The sequence below is a fragment of the Trachurus japonicus genome, chromosome 18 (assembly GCF_045865225.1).
Source record: "Trachurus japonicus isolate A0001 chromosome 18, Traja_1.0".
Lineage (NCBI taxonomy): Eukaryota > Metazoa > Chordata > Actinopteri > Carangiformes > Carangidae > Trachurus > Trachurus japonicus.
Window position 1 is genome coordinate 2,410,888 of NC_140924.1, and position 14,387 is coordinate 2,425,274.

A 14,387-nucleotide genomic window follows, 5' to 3' on the forward strand; every position below is an offset into this window, starting at 1 on the left:
AGACACGCGTCAACTACATGCTTGCGCTCCATAATTTTAGTGTGTGTTTAAAAAGTAAAAAGAGACGGAGCCACACTTACACTCCTGCTCATTGTCTAATCAATTCATAGTCAAAGCAGTGGGGGGTGGGGGTGCTTGGAGGTGGTAATGTTCTGGAGCAGGTGTGAATGTTCATCAGGAGTATAGGGTGTGGTGGTAAGTTGGGGGCTGCATGCAAACCATTTAGGATGCTAATCACAGAGTATAATAGGTTAACCAGACAGTGTTGTGTGACTGGTGAAATGTGTGAATGTGTAAACACTTCATATTTTACTCAATTTCCCTACCACCCCAACTTTTCCTGCAGGTTATCTAAAAGTTAATAAGCATAAACCTTTGTTTCACATTTATTGTTTCCATTTCAGAAGGACAGATCCTTGATACAGTGTGCTGGATGTGAGTGTTATCATCCAAAATGGATAGAGTGGTGTGGACATGATGTTAGATATTGGTCCCAATAATATTCTCTCTGGTCCAGCTCTCACAGAAGATGTACTTTCCCTCCATACACCATTGGAATACTTCTGGAAGTTTTTGTCTGAACCTTTTATATACAGTCTATGGTCTGAACATATTATTTAAGCTCTGACAAACAAACACAGATCTGTAAACACTAATGTAAAGGAAATGGAGCAGGTGGTGTGTTCATCTTTGCTTTCTGGGATTATCACTGCAAACTGACATAGGCTACATGTTTTGTAATAAATGACTATGTTTAAAATATGACTGATTTAACTTGGAGGAGGAAATATAGAAAACCAGGGGCCTTATTTGGAGGGAAACCGGTGGATACTTGTTTGGGACACCTTGAACTTTCAAAACACGCTGGTTGCCCACTCTTCCTCAACGTTTCTACAGGGTCACATGATTCTGAAGTTACAGCCCAGTCTGTTCTTCTCCGACACCATAGCAACGGTATCTAAGGGGAGGAGACTTGGCGATGTGACCGCGAGAGTCGGAGATATCGCGGGAATACAAAGGAAAAAATGGCGCTTTCCACTTCACAGACAAAGCACGGATCTAGAATATAATACATCCATGCTACAGAGCCACGGCTCGGCTCGGCTCGGCTCGGCTCGGTTGAGGAGCTTCTCCAGCTCTGAGTTCTTCATACTTTGCTCCTCGTCAGATCACGTCGTCTCTCTCTTGTTTCTCTCCTCTCGGCAGCTCCAGACTCACTCGTCTGCTCCTCGCTAACGGACCACAGCTGCTTTTCCCAGAGCCGAAAAGCTCCAAGAGGAGATCCCGTCTGACCAGGACCAGGATGAAGGAGGAGAACCAGGACCGGGAAATTAGCGACCTGGATCAGAACACGACCGGAATTATGGAGCAGAACCAGGACCAGGACTACAACAATACCATGTTAAAGGAGGAGAACCAGGGCCAGGACTACAACACTATCATGTTAAAGGAGGAGAACCAGGACCAGGACTACTACAATATCATGTTAAAGGAGGAGAACCAGGACCAGGACTACAACAATATCATGTTAAAGGAGGAGAACCAGGAACAGGACTACAACAATATCATGTTAAAGGAGGAGAACCAGGACCAGGACTACAACAATATCATGATAAAGGAGGAGAACCAGGACCAGGACTACAACAATATCATGTTAAAGGAGGAGAACCAGGACCAGGACTACAACAATATCATGTTAAAGGAGGAGAACCAGGACCAGGACTACAACAATATCATGTTAAAGGAGGAGAACCAGGACCAGGACTACAACAATATCATGATAAAGGAGGAGAACCAGGAACAGGACTACAACACTATCATGTTAAAGGAGGAGGACCAGGACCAGGACTACAACACTATCATGTTAAAGGAGGAGGACCAGGACCAGGACTACAACAATATCATGATAAAGGAGGAGAACCAGGATCTAGAGCAGGGCGCGGTCCACCAGGACAACGAGCCCTCCGGTCCATCTTGTTCCGGTCCACAGGTCTGTGTTTCTGTATATTTTGTGGTTAGCCTCCGATTTGGCACTTAAGGGGAAAGTTAAGAGGAAATTAACGTAACGTGCAGTGCGACTGTTTCTGTTTGTACACTGATGGTCTGTTTGTTGTGACACTTCTTGATGTAAAAAACATTTCAGACATTTTAGGTAAGACATTAACCTTATGTGACACCCGCTATTGTATTTGTTAAACGTTTATTTTATTTGTGAAAATGCTAAAGGGGAGATTTCACTGTTTTTGTTTGATACCTACAGTCCAGACCATTAGACCAGGTCCAGATCAAAAACCACTACTTCTCAAATCTGGATTAGATTATCCTAAATAGGCTAAACATTCATTATGATCTAGGCCAGATTTGAGAAGTCTAGGTACCGTGGTTTTTGACCTGGGCCAGGTCTAATGTGGTCTATATGATGAGAAAACGGTGTAATGAATATTTAGCCTCTGCAAAATAATCTAATCCAGATTTGAGAAATCTAGGCATAGTAGTTTTTTTTTGACGAGGGGATTGGATCCTCCATCCAATCCCCTCGTCTTCCCTGCTCCTCCTCGACCCACCTCGTCCCTACCCCCTTCCACTTAGAAACTACAAGTACTTGTAACCGCTCTGAGCTGCTCAGCCACAGACACATGAACCCATGAATTCAGCGCATGACCGGGGTTTCTCTGCACCATGTGCCCGGTCACCCAGCGCGAGCAGTCTTCCTGTAGGGGAGCGTATCTATGTTCCCCGGGTCCTATGTTCCCCTATAGACCCTCTTTTTGAAAATGGGTCCTATGTTCCCCGTTTTTACCAAAAAGGGTCCTATGTTCCCCGGTCGCAATACATACCGGGGAACATAGGACCCCTTTTCTGAAGAAAGGTCCTATGTTCCCCGCTGTTACCGGGGAACATAGGACCTTTTTTTCAAAAAAAGGGTCCTATGTTCCCCGCTGTTGCTGGTCGATGGAACCTCTACTTATCTGGACTCTCTCTCTATCTGGCCTGTCTAGCCTTTACCTGGTCTTTTTACTAAACTTAACCAACTCCTTTCTTCAATGCCTAAACCCAACCAATGGGACAATTCCACTTCTCACTCAAAGTCACAACTCAACTTCTCACTCAAAAATAGGCAAAAATATGCCAAGTCACAACTCAACTTCCAGGTATGGGACAAAAAATTGCATGTTCCCCGGGTCCTTTTGGGGAAAAGCGGGGAACATAGGACCTTTTTTTTTAGTTCTATGTTCCCCGGTCTGGACACAGAGTCTTCCTATAGAAGATAGAACCCTTTTCCCCAAAAGTGTCTCAGCTGGCGTCAGTAAAATGTTTTTCTAACAGACTGACAGTGACAATCAGTGAAACTGAGGCGAACTCATTCATGGTTGTCTCTGATTATACTGATAACAGCCTACCTCCCATGTAGACGCACGACATGTGCGCTCATTAAATATTAAACCTTTTATCAGCTAGTGGACTTTATGCCTAGTTGTGATGCTGGCCGTGTGTGTTTTGAACGTTGTTTCAAACTATGTGCGTTTGCTTGAACATCTTAATATGTTTTATGTAGCCTATGGCATTTTTAAGCTTCATGTGTGTTATTGGACAGAAAGAGCAGCGCTGCCTCAGAGCATAGCCTACGTATAGAAAACACATTTACATCAATAAATAAATGTTTTACCAATCAGTCTGTATTAGGGGTGTCAATGTTTACAACTTTTTCTACACGTGTAAACGTTCTAACTCATGTGTACCCGGTTACATGGGAGATTTATGATCTCTTTCTTTCGTGGGGGGACTGCAGCAGAAGGGGTGCGTTTGATTTCAGCTCCGGGCCGCAAGACGACGTTGACACGCTGCTTGTGACACCCCTAGTCTGTATTAAATTTTATTTAGTTGGAAGACATGGCATTAAACCTCCGTCAAATTTCACCAGTTCAGGTAGCCTAATTAGCTAGCTGTCAGCAAGCTATAACTAATGTAAGCTCGCCACTCTCACTTTGTTTTCAGAATGACTGAGTAAGGCTGAGCCTGAGCTGGTACCTTTGGGATGCCTCAACAATTGATTTCCAAAACCACTTTTTTGCAAAGTTCATCTGATGGATATGTAGGGACAGATTCACTAAGGTTTGCACAGCTTTTGTTCATGCTAAACCTGCATAGGCTGAGCAATCTGCCCCTCTGTTTGTCTTTGAAGACCCTCTTCACATGTTTCAAAACCAAACACAGATTGTGCAGGTTTAACAAGAGCAAAAGCTGTGCAAACCTGACTAAATCTGGACCGTAGTCTTAGTGAATTCACCTTTAAAGTTGTTGTTTTTTAAAATTTCCCGGAGGAGCAGAGGTCTGTATCTTGTCACCTTTTTTACCCCTGATGATTGATTGATTCTCTCTTTCTTCCTGTCTGTTGCCATAGAAACAGGATCACACCAAGGAGAAACCACACAGCTGTAATGGGTGTGGGAACACGTTCAGGACCTCACTTCATCTGAACGCTCACCGCCGGCGGCGCCAATGTGGACAGACGGCGTACAGCGGTGAGCAGTGTGGGAAGGCGTTCGTTCAACCCGGACATTTAACAGAACACCGGCACATCCACACCGGAGAGAAACCGTACAGCTGTGAGCAGTGTGGGAAGGCGTTCACTCGATCCGGACAGTTGACGGTCCACCGGCGCAGACACACCGGAGAGGAACCGTATGTGTGTGAGCAGTGTGGGAAGGCGTTTGCTAAATCCAGTAGTTTAGTGGTCCACCGGCGCATCCACACCGGAGAGAGGCCGTACAGCTGTGAGCAGTGTGGGAAGGCGTTCTCTTGCTCCGGAGAGTTAACGGTCCACCAGCGCATCCACACTGGAGAGAAACCGTACAGCTGTGAGCAGTGTGGGAAGGCGTTCGCTAAATCCAGTAGTTTAGTGGTCCACCGGCGCATCCACACCGGAGAGAGGCCGTACAGCTGTGAGCAGTGTGGGAAGGCGTTCTCTTGCTCCGGAGAGTTAACGGTCCACCAGCGCATCCACACTGGAGAGAAACCGTACAGCTGTGAGCAGTGTGGGAAGGCGTTCGCTCAATCTGGAAGTTTAGTGGTCCACCGGCGCATCCACACCGGAAAGAGGCCGTACAGCTGTGAGCAGTGTGGCAAGGCGTTCTCTTGCTCCGGAGAGTTAACGGTCCACCGGCGCATCCACACTGGAGAGAAACCGTACAGCTGTGAGCAGTGTGGGAAAGCGTTCACTCGCTCCAGTAGGTTAACAGTCCACCGGCGCATCCACACCGGAAAGAGGCCGTACAGCTGTGAGCAGTGTGGGAAGGCGTTCGCTCAATCTGGAGGTTTAGCGGCCCACCAGCGCATCCACACCGGAGAGAAACCATACAGCTGTGATCAGTGTGGAAAGGCGCTCGCTACCTCCAGTAGGTTAGAAGTCCACCGGTGCATACACGTCAGAGAGCGGCCGTACAGCTGCGAGCAGTGTGGGAAGGCGTTCACTACTTTCTATGGATTAACGGTCCACCGGCGCATCCACACCGGACAGAGGCCGTACAACTGCGAGCAGTGTGGAAAGGCATTCGCTACCTCCAGTAGGTTAGCAGCCCACCAGCGCATCCACATCGGAGAGAGGCCGTACAGCTGTGAGCAGTGTGGGAAGGCGTTCGCTCAATCTGGAGGTTTAGCGGCCCACCAGCGCATCCACACCGGAGAGAAACCGTACAGCTGTGAGCAGTGTGGGAAGGCGTTCGCTCAATCTGGAGGTTTAGTGGCCCACCAGCGCATCCACACCGGAGAGAAACCGTACAGCTGTGAGCAGTGCGGGAAGGCGTTCGCTCAATCTGGAAGTTTAGCGGCCCACCAGCGCATCCACACCGGAGAGAAACCGTACAGGTGTGAGCAGTGTGGGAAGGCGTTCACTGACTCCAGTGGGTTAGCGGCCCACCGGCGCATCCACACCGGAGAGAAGCCGTACAGCTGCGAGCATTGTGGGAAGGCGTTCTCTAGCTCCAGAAATGTAACGGCCCACCAGCGCATCCACACCAGAGAGAGGCCGAGTGTGGGAAGGCATTCGCTCAATCTGGACAATTAACGGTCCACCAGCGCAACCACACCGGAGAGAAACCGTACAGCTGAATCCGTTCTTGTACACACTTTACACAAACGACTGTCTCAACCCATACCCCATAACCGAATACTTCAAATACTCTGTACGCTGTGACTGCCCCTAACCCTCCTGGTCCGAGAGAAGAGCCAATATGGCAGTGTCATCAATCACTCTGTTGCCCATTTTTCCCAGTGGTGCAAGGACAATCATCTCCTCCTCAATGGCACCAAAACCAAAGAACTCATTTTTGACAACCGTAGAAAAACCACTCCTCATCATGAACCCATATACATTGACAACCAACCGGTGGAGATTGTGGACAGTTTCAGATACCTCGGGATCACACTGCCAGCAGAGAACCCACATCATCCATAAACTCAGGTCATTGTCCATCAAACCACCCCTTCTGCTTCTTCTGTACCGCAGCATCATTGAGTGTTCTGTGATGACACTAGCGTTGAAACCAGTTAATTTGTTCTCCTTCTACGTCTCAACTGTCCACTGCATTGGCTGCCATGTTATTAAAACAAGATGTAAACATTTAGGAAGTGCAGGGTAAAATAACAACATCAGTATAAGGACATATTTTGACTTACTTGTCTGAATGAGATTAGTGTTGCAGTGTTGAACAGCCACTCATCAACACTCATGTGTTGTATTGTTTTGATTTTTGTTGATAGTAATGAAACCTCTTAGAATTCATAAGTTGCAGTTCAGCATTTATTGACCAAACTGACCCGCATTGGATGCTGAAGTGAAGAAGGTAAAATTGCACTGCTTTGGCAGTAACATGTAGTATGAGCAGAAATCCGAAGTCAAAGTGGAGTGAAACACTTGTCTTATGTTTGATGTTTGGAATTGTATTTGACCTGTTGTGTCCTTGTACTGAATGTGAGGGAGTGAAGCATTAACCCTGTGGTACGACGGGTTAACACATGGAGAGAGTACATGTTTATGCTTTCACTTTAGGTAGTAGCAAAGATTAGTCTCATGTTTTAACTAACCTCTCATGTGTCTTATATTTTTGACTAACCCATTGAGTTTAAAGACAACTGAAACTTGTAAGCAAAACATATAGATTTGTGTTGCGCTTAGTTCATAATGCAGTAAATACCAGTAACATGTTTGTTCACTCAGAGGCAAGTTGAGGACACACAGCCACTGAGAGAGGTAAACATCTTCAAGGCCGAAGGGGGGAGAGGATGAGAGGCCTACTGAATGAGACATTGTGCTGAATTACGGCTCTGCACTCTCTGACCTAGGGCAGATAAGATACAACAGTGTAGGGAGGTTTCTGTTGTCTTTCAGGTCCAGAGGTTCGTGTGCTGGGAAGATGGGACCAACCTGTGTGCACCAACAAACGGGGGGCTAAAGTCTAAACCACAGCACCTCCCCACCTATTTTGACCAATAAGAATGAATTACACACACATAGTGTGAAGTATTAAAAATCAATGTAACGTCTTTGTCTTGGGCAGACGACAGAGAATTCTGGCTCTCTTGGGATGGTGATTGCAGCTAACTGCTTGCAGACTGCAGTTTCCTGAACAGGAGAGTTTTTTTGTATCTGACCCTTTTGATGATCCAATTTAATAAATAGTTAACTGGAAAGTCGTTGTTTGTCCTTCATCATCAATTAATCTGTTGATTATTTAAACGATTAATCGATTAGTTGTTTGGTCAATAAAATGTTGAAAAATATCAGTGTTTCCCAAACCACCAGATGACGTCCTCAAATGTCTTGTTTTGTCCACAAACCAAAGAGAGACTCAGTTTATTGTCATAAAGGAACAAAGAAACCAGAAATATTCACATTGAAGAAGCTGGAATCAGAGAATCTGGACTTTTTTTCTTTATAAACTCTTAAAACTGATTATTGATTAAAAGCTTAGAATGAGTTTTTTACAAATACACAGCTGGCGGTGCACCCACCGGAGCTGAAGAACTTGGCTCAAACTTTCACCTACATTTCAACATCTCCCTCTGTCAAAGCTCAGTACGTAGGTGCTTCAAAGAGTCCATTATCATCCCGGTTCCCAAGACCAAGAACATCTCTTGCCTCAATGATGACAGACCCATTGCCTCGACATGCAGCCATGAAATCTGTAGCAGCCATTCTTTAGTTTGTGTTTTGTGCAAGTACTTTTCTTTGACCACAAGGGTGCAGTACCTTTTCATTTTGTTTGCTGAACACCCAGCAGCTGCCCAGCTGCCTGAAATGAAGGGTGGTTAGTTTGAGTTGGATGGTGGTGGGTTCACACAGTTCTTACCGACAGCCGGAGGAAAGCCAGGGATCTTTGTTTTTGCTTCAATCCACATCAGCTACTGTTTTGTTAAAAAACCTTTTTTGTTACAATAAATGGGAACATCACCCAAAGAGACCAACTTTGCTTTCTAAAGAAACTCCTGCTCATTGTCTAATCAATTCATAGTCAAAGCAGTGGGGGGTGGGGGTGCTTGGAGGTGGTAATGTTCTGGAGCAGGTGTGAATGTTCAGGAGTGTAGGGTGTGGTGGTAAATTGGGGGCTGCATGCAAACCTTTTAGGATGCTAATCACAGAGTATAATAGGTTAACCAGACAGTGTTGTGTGACTGGTGAAATGTGTGAATGTGTAAACACTTCATATTTTACTCAATTTCCCTGCCACCCAACTTTTCCTGCAGGTTCTCTAAAAGTTAATAAGCATAAACCTTTGTTTCACATGTATTGTTTCCATTTCAGAAGGACAGATCATTGATACAGTGTGCTGGATGTGAGTGTTATCATCCAAAATGGATAGAGTGGTGTGGACATGATGTTAGATATTGGTCCCAATAATATTCTCTCTGGTCCAGCTCTCACAGAAGATGTTCTTCTCCCATTGGAATATTTCTGGAAGTTTGTGTCTGAACCTTTTATATACAGTCTATGGTCTGAACATATTATTTAAGCTCTGACAACAAACACAGATCTGTAAACACTAATGTAAAGGAAATGGAGCAGGTGGCGTGGTCATCTTTGCTTTCTGGGATTATCACTGCAAACTGACATAGGCTACATGTTTTGTAATAAATGACTATGTTTAAAATATGACTGATTTAACTTGGAGGAGGAAATATAGAAAACCAGGGGCCTTATTTGGAGGGAAACCGGTGGATACTTGTTTGGGACACCTTGAACTTTCAAAACACGCTGGTTGCCCACTCTTCCTCAACATTTCTACAGGGTCACATGATTCTGAAGTTACAGCCCAGTCTGTTCTTCTCCGACACCTTAGCAACGGTATCTAAGGGGAGGAGACTTGGCGATGTGACCGCGAGAGTCGGAGAGATCGCGGGAATACAAAGGAAAAAATGGCGCTTTCCACTTCACAGACACAGCACGAATCTAGAATATAATACATCCATGCTACAGAGCCACGGCTCGGCTCGGCTCGGCTCGGTTGAGGAGCTTCTCCAGCTCTGAGTTCTTCATACTTTGCTCCTCGTCAGATCACGTCGTCTCTCTCTTGTTTCTCTCCTCTCGGCAGCTCCAGACTCACTCGTCTGCTCCTCGCTAACGGACCACAGCTGCTTTTCCCAGAGCCGAAAAGCTCCAAGAGGAGATCCCGTCTGACCAGGACCAGGATGAAGGAGGAGAACCAGGACCGGGAAATTAGCGACCTGGATCAGAACACGACCGGAATTATGGAGCAGAACCAGGACCAGGACTACAACAATACCATGTTAAAGGAGGAGGATCAGGACCAGGACTACAACAATACCATGTTAAAGGAGGAGGACCAGGACCAGGACTACAACAATATCATGTTAAAGGAGGAGAACCAGGACCAGGACTACAACAATACCATGTTAAAGGAGGAGAACCAGGACCAGGACTACAACAATATCACGTTAAAGGAGGAGGATCAGGACCAGGACTACAACAATATCATGTTAAAGGAGGAGAACCAGGACCAGGACTACAACAATATCACGTTAAAGGAGGAGAACCAGGACCAGGACTACAACGATATCATGTTAAAGGAGGAGAACCACGACCAGGACTACAACAATACCATGTTAAAGGAGGAGAACCAGGACCAGGACTACAACAATATCATGTTAAAGGAGGAGAACCAGGACCAGGACTACAACAATACCATGTTAAAGGAGGAGAACCAGGACCAGGACTACAACAATATCATGTTAAAGGAGGAGGATCAGGACCAGGACTACAACAATACCATGTTAAAGGAGGAGAACCAGGACCAGGACTACAACAATACCATGTTAAAGGAGGAGAACCAGGACCAGGACTACAACAATATCATGATAAAGGAGGAGAACCAGGACCAGGACTACAACAATACCATGTTAAAGGAGGAGAACCAGGACCAGGACTACAACAATATCATGTTAAAGGAGGAGAACCAGGACCAGGACTACAACAATATCATGTTAAAGGAGAAGAACCAGGACCAGGACTACAACAATATCATGTTAAAGGAGGAGAACCAGGACCAGGACTACAACAATATCATGTTAAAGGAGGAGGACCAGGACCAGGACTACACCAATATCATGTTAAAGGAGGAGGATCAGGACCAGGACTACAACAATACCATGTTAAAGGAGGAGAACCAGGACCAGGACTACAACAATATCATGTTAAAGGAGGAGAACCAGGACCAGGACTACAACAATATCATGTTAAAGGAGGAAAACCAGGACCAGGACTACAACAATATCATGTTAAAGGAGGAGGATCAGGACCAGGACTACAACAATATCATGATGAGGGAGGAGAACCAGGACCAGGACTACAACAATATCATGATAAAGGAGGATCAGGACCAGGACTACAACATGATAAAGGAGGAGAACCAGGATCTAGAGCAGGACGCGGTCCACCAGGACAACGAGCCCTCCGGTTCATCCGGTTCCGGTCCACAGGTCTGTGTTTCTGTATATTTTGTGGTTAGCCTCCGATTTGGCACTTAAGGGAAGAGGAAATTAACGTAACGTGCAGTGCAACTGTTTCTGTTTGTACCCTGATGGTCTGTTTTTTGTGACACTTGTTGATGTAAAAAACATTTTAGACATTTTAGGTAAGACATTAACTTTACTTGACATCCGCTATTGTATTTGTTAAACGTTTATTTTATTTGTGAAAATGCTAAAGGGGAGATTTCACTGTTTTTCCTTGATACCTACAGACCTCATTAGACCAGGTCCAGATCAAAAACCACTGTACTCAGACTTCTCAAATCTGGACTAGATTCATCTACAGGCCCTGAAGATTCATTCAGGTAGGTGTTTCTGATCTGTGAAACCTTTATTCTATTTGTGAAAATGCAATGAAGGCACATTTCACTGTTCTCAGCATATAGACCAAATTAGACCAGGTCCAGATCAAAAACTACTATGCCTAGATTTCTCAAATCTGGATTAGATTATTTTGCAGAGGCTAAACATTCATTACACCGTTTTCTCATCATATAGACCACATTAGACCTGGCCCAGGTCAAAAACCACGGTAACTAGACTTATTCAAATCTGGCCTAGATTATAATGAATGTTTAGCCTCTTTAGGATAATCTAATCCAGATTTGAGAAGTAGTGGTTTTTGATCTGGACCTGGTCTAATTTGGTCTATATGCTGAGAAAACAGTGAAATGTGCCTTTATTGCATTTTCACAAATAGAATAAAGGTTTCACAGATCAGAAACACTGTCTGAATGAATCTTCAGGGCCTGTAGATTGATTTGAGAAGTCTGAGTACAGTGGTTTTTGATCTGGACCTGGTCTAATGAGGTCTGTAGGTATCAAACAAAAACATTGAAATCTCCCCTTTAGCATTTTCACAAAAAAATAAATGTTTCACAAACACAATAGCGAGTGTCAGGCAAAATTAATGTCTTACCTAAAATGTCTAAAATGTTTTTACATCAAGAAGTGTCACAAAAAACAGACCATCAGTGTACAAACAGAAACAGTCGCACTGCACGTTACGTTAATTTCCTCTTAACTTTTTTGCAAGGTTCATCTGATGGACATCTAGGGACAGATTCACTAAGGTTTGCACAGCCTTTGCTCATGCTAAACCTGCATAGGCTGAGCAATCTGCCTCTCTGTTTGTCTTTAAAGACCCTCTTCACATGTTTCAAAACCAAACACAGATTGTGCAGGTTTAACAAGAGCAAAAGCTGTGCAAACCTGACTAAATCTGGACCTTAGTCTTAGTGAATTCACCTTAAAGTTGTTGTTTTTTAAAATTTCCCGGGGGAAGCAGAGGTCGGTATCTTGTCACCTTTTTTACCCCTGATGATTGATTGATTCTCTCTTTCTTCCTGTCTGTTGCCATAGAAACAGGATCACACCAAGGAGAAACCACACAGCTGTAATCGGTGTGGGAACACGTTCAGGACCTCATTTCATCTGAACGCTCACCGCCGGCGGCGCCAATGTGGACAGACGGCATACAGGTGTGAGCAGTGTGGAAAGGCGTTCGCTACCTCCAAAAAGTTAGCAGTCCACTGGCGCATCCACACTGGAAAGAAGCCGTACAGCTGTGACCAGTGTGGGAAGGCGTTCGCTACCTCTGGAGAATTAACAGTCCACCAGCGCATCCACACTGGAGAGAGGCCGTACAGTTGTGAGCAGTGTGGGAAGGCATTCGCTCAACCCGGACAGTTAACAGTCCACCAGCGCATCCACACTGGAGAGAGGCCGTACAGTTGTGAGCAGTGTGGGAAGGCATTCGCTCAACCCGGACAGTTAACAGTCCACCAGCGCATCCACACCGGAGAGAGGCCGTACAGCTGTGAGCAGTGTGGGAAGGCTTTCACTCAATCCGGAACTTTAACGGCTCACCGACGCATCCACACCGGAGAGCGGCCGTACAACTGTGAGCAGTGTAGGAAGGCGTTCACTAGCTCCAGAGAGTTAACGGTCCACCAGCGGATCCACACCGGAGAGAGGCCGTACAGCTGTGAGCAGTGTAGGAAGGCGTTCACTACACCCGGAAATTTAACGGCCCACCAGCGCATCCACACCAGAGAGAGGCCATACGGCTGCGAGCAGTGTGGGAAGGCGTTCGCTACCTCTGGAGAGTTAACAGTCCACCGACGCATCCACACCGGAGAGAGGCCTTACAGCTGTGAGCAGTGTGGGAAGGCGTTCGCTGACTCCAGTGGGTTAACGGTCCACCGGCGCGTCCACACTGGAGAGAAACCGTACAGCTGTGAGCAGTGTGGGAAGGCGTTCGCTGACTCCAGTAGGTTAGCAGTCCACCGGCACGTCCACACCGGAGCGAAACCGTATGTGTGTGGGCAGTGTGGGAAGGCGTTCAGCAGTTCCAGCAACCTGAAGAGACACCAGCAGCTCCACAGCAGCTAGAGGACGGGACGGTCCGGTTCTACACCTGACCAACTAACGATTATTTTTGATTAATCTGTTGATTGTTTAAACGTTGAACGTTTAAATGTTGAAAAATATCAGTGTTCACCAGATGACGTCCTCAAATATCTTGTTTTGTCCACAAACTAAAGAGAGACTTAGTTTAATGTCATAAAGGAACAATGAAACCAGAAATATTCACATTTAAGAAGCTGGAATCAGAGAATTTGGACTTTTTTCCTTCATAAACTCTTAAAACTGATTATTGATTAAAAGCTTAGAATGAGTTGTTTACAAATACATATGAAGAACTTGGCTCAAACGTTTGGTCTAGTGGGGGCCCTGGCTTTCACACCTTACAGGAACCGACATTCCCCTAGTTCTGTTGTTTTCCCATTTGGGCTGTCCTGCAGGAGTTGAGCCCCTGGTGGGTTCCCATGGGAAAACAATGGTGGGGATGTTGCATGTAAGACAGGGTGACTCAAACATAAAGAGGGTGATACTTATATTACAACTCACAAATGGTTAATACACAAGAAGGCCTGATATCTTGGTGGAAAAGGTAGGCAAGGAAAGGCAATTTTATTTGTATAGCCCGTTTTTACAAACAGTTTGTCTCAAAGGGCTTCACATGGCATCATAACAACATCCTCTGTCCTTAGACCCTCACATCCACTGAGGAAAGAACTCTTTTAACAGGATTGTAGGGTGTGTGGACATCTTAAATGGTTGAAACACAACAGCATTGAAATTGCCATTACAATTCTCCCTTTTGATTATTCATTAATCATAGACATAAACAGTCACAACTTAATCATCATTACAGTTATTAGAAAAAGGAGAAAAGGTAGGAAGGTTATCTAAAACATGGTTCTCCAGTGTAAAGATTTTAAAATGGATTTCAGATAAGAGATCAGACTGACAAAGCAAGTGATTACCAAAACAAGGAG

At 45.3% G+C, this 14,387-nt stretch overlaps 1 pseudogene; it reads left to right on the forward strand.

The window, feature by feature from the left end:
* The first annotated feature begins 1,399 nt into the window (after positions 1 to 1,399).
* Positions 1,400 to 13,437, forward strand: LOC146968291 (uncharacterized; annotated as a pseudogene).
* The last annotated feature ends 950 nt before the right edge of the window (positions 13,438 to 14,387 follow it).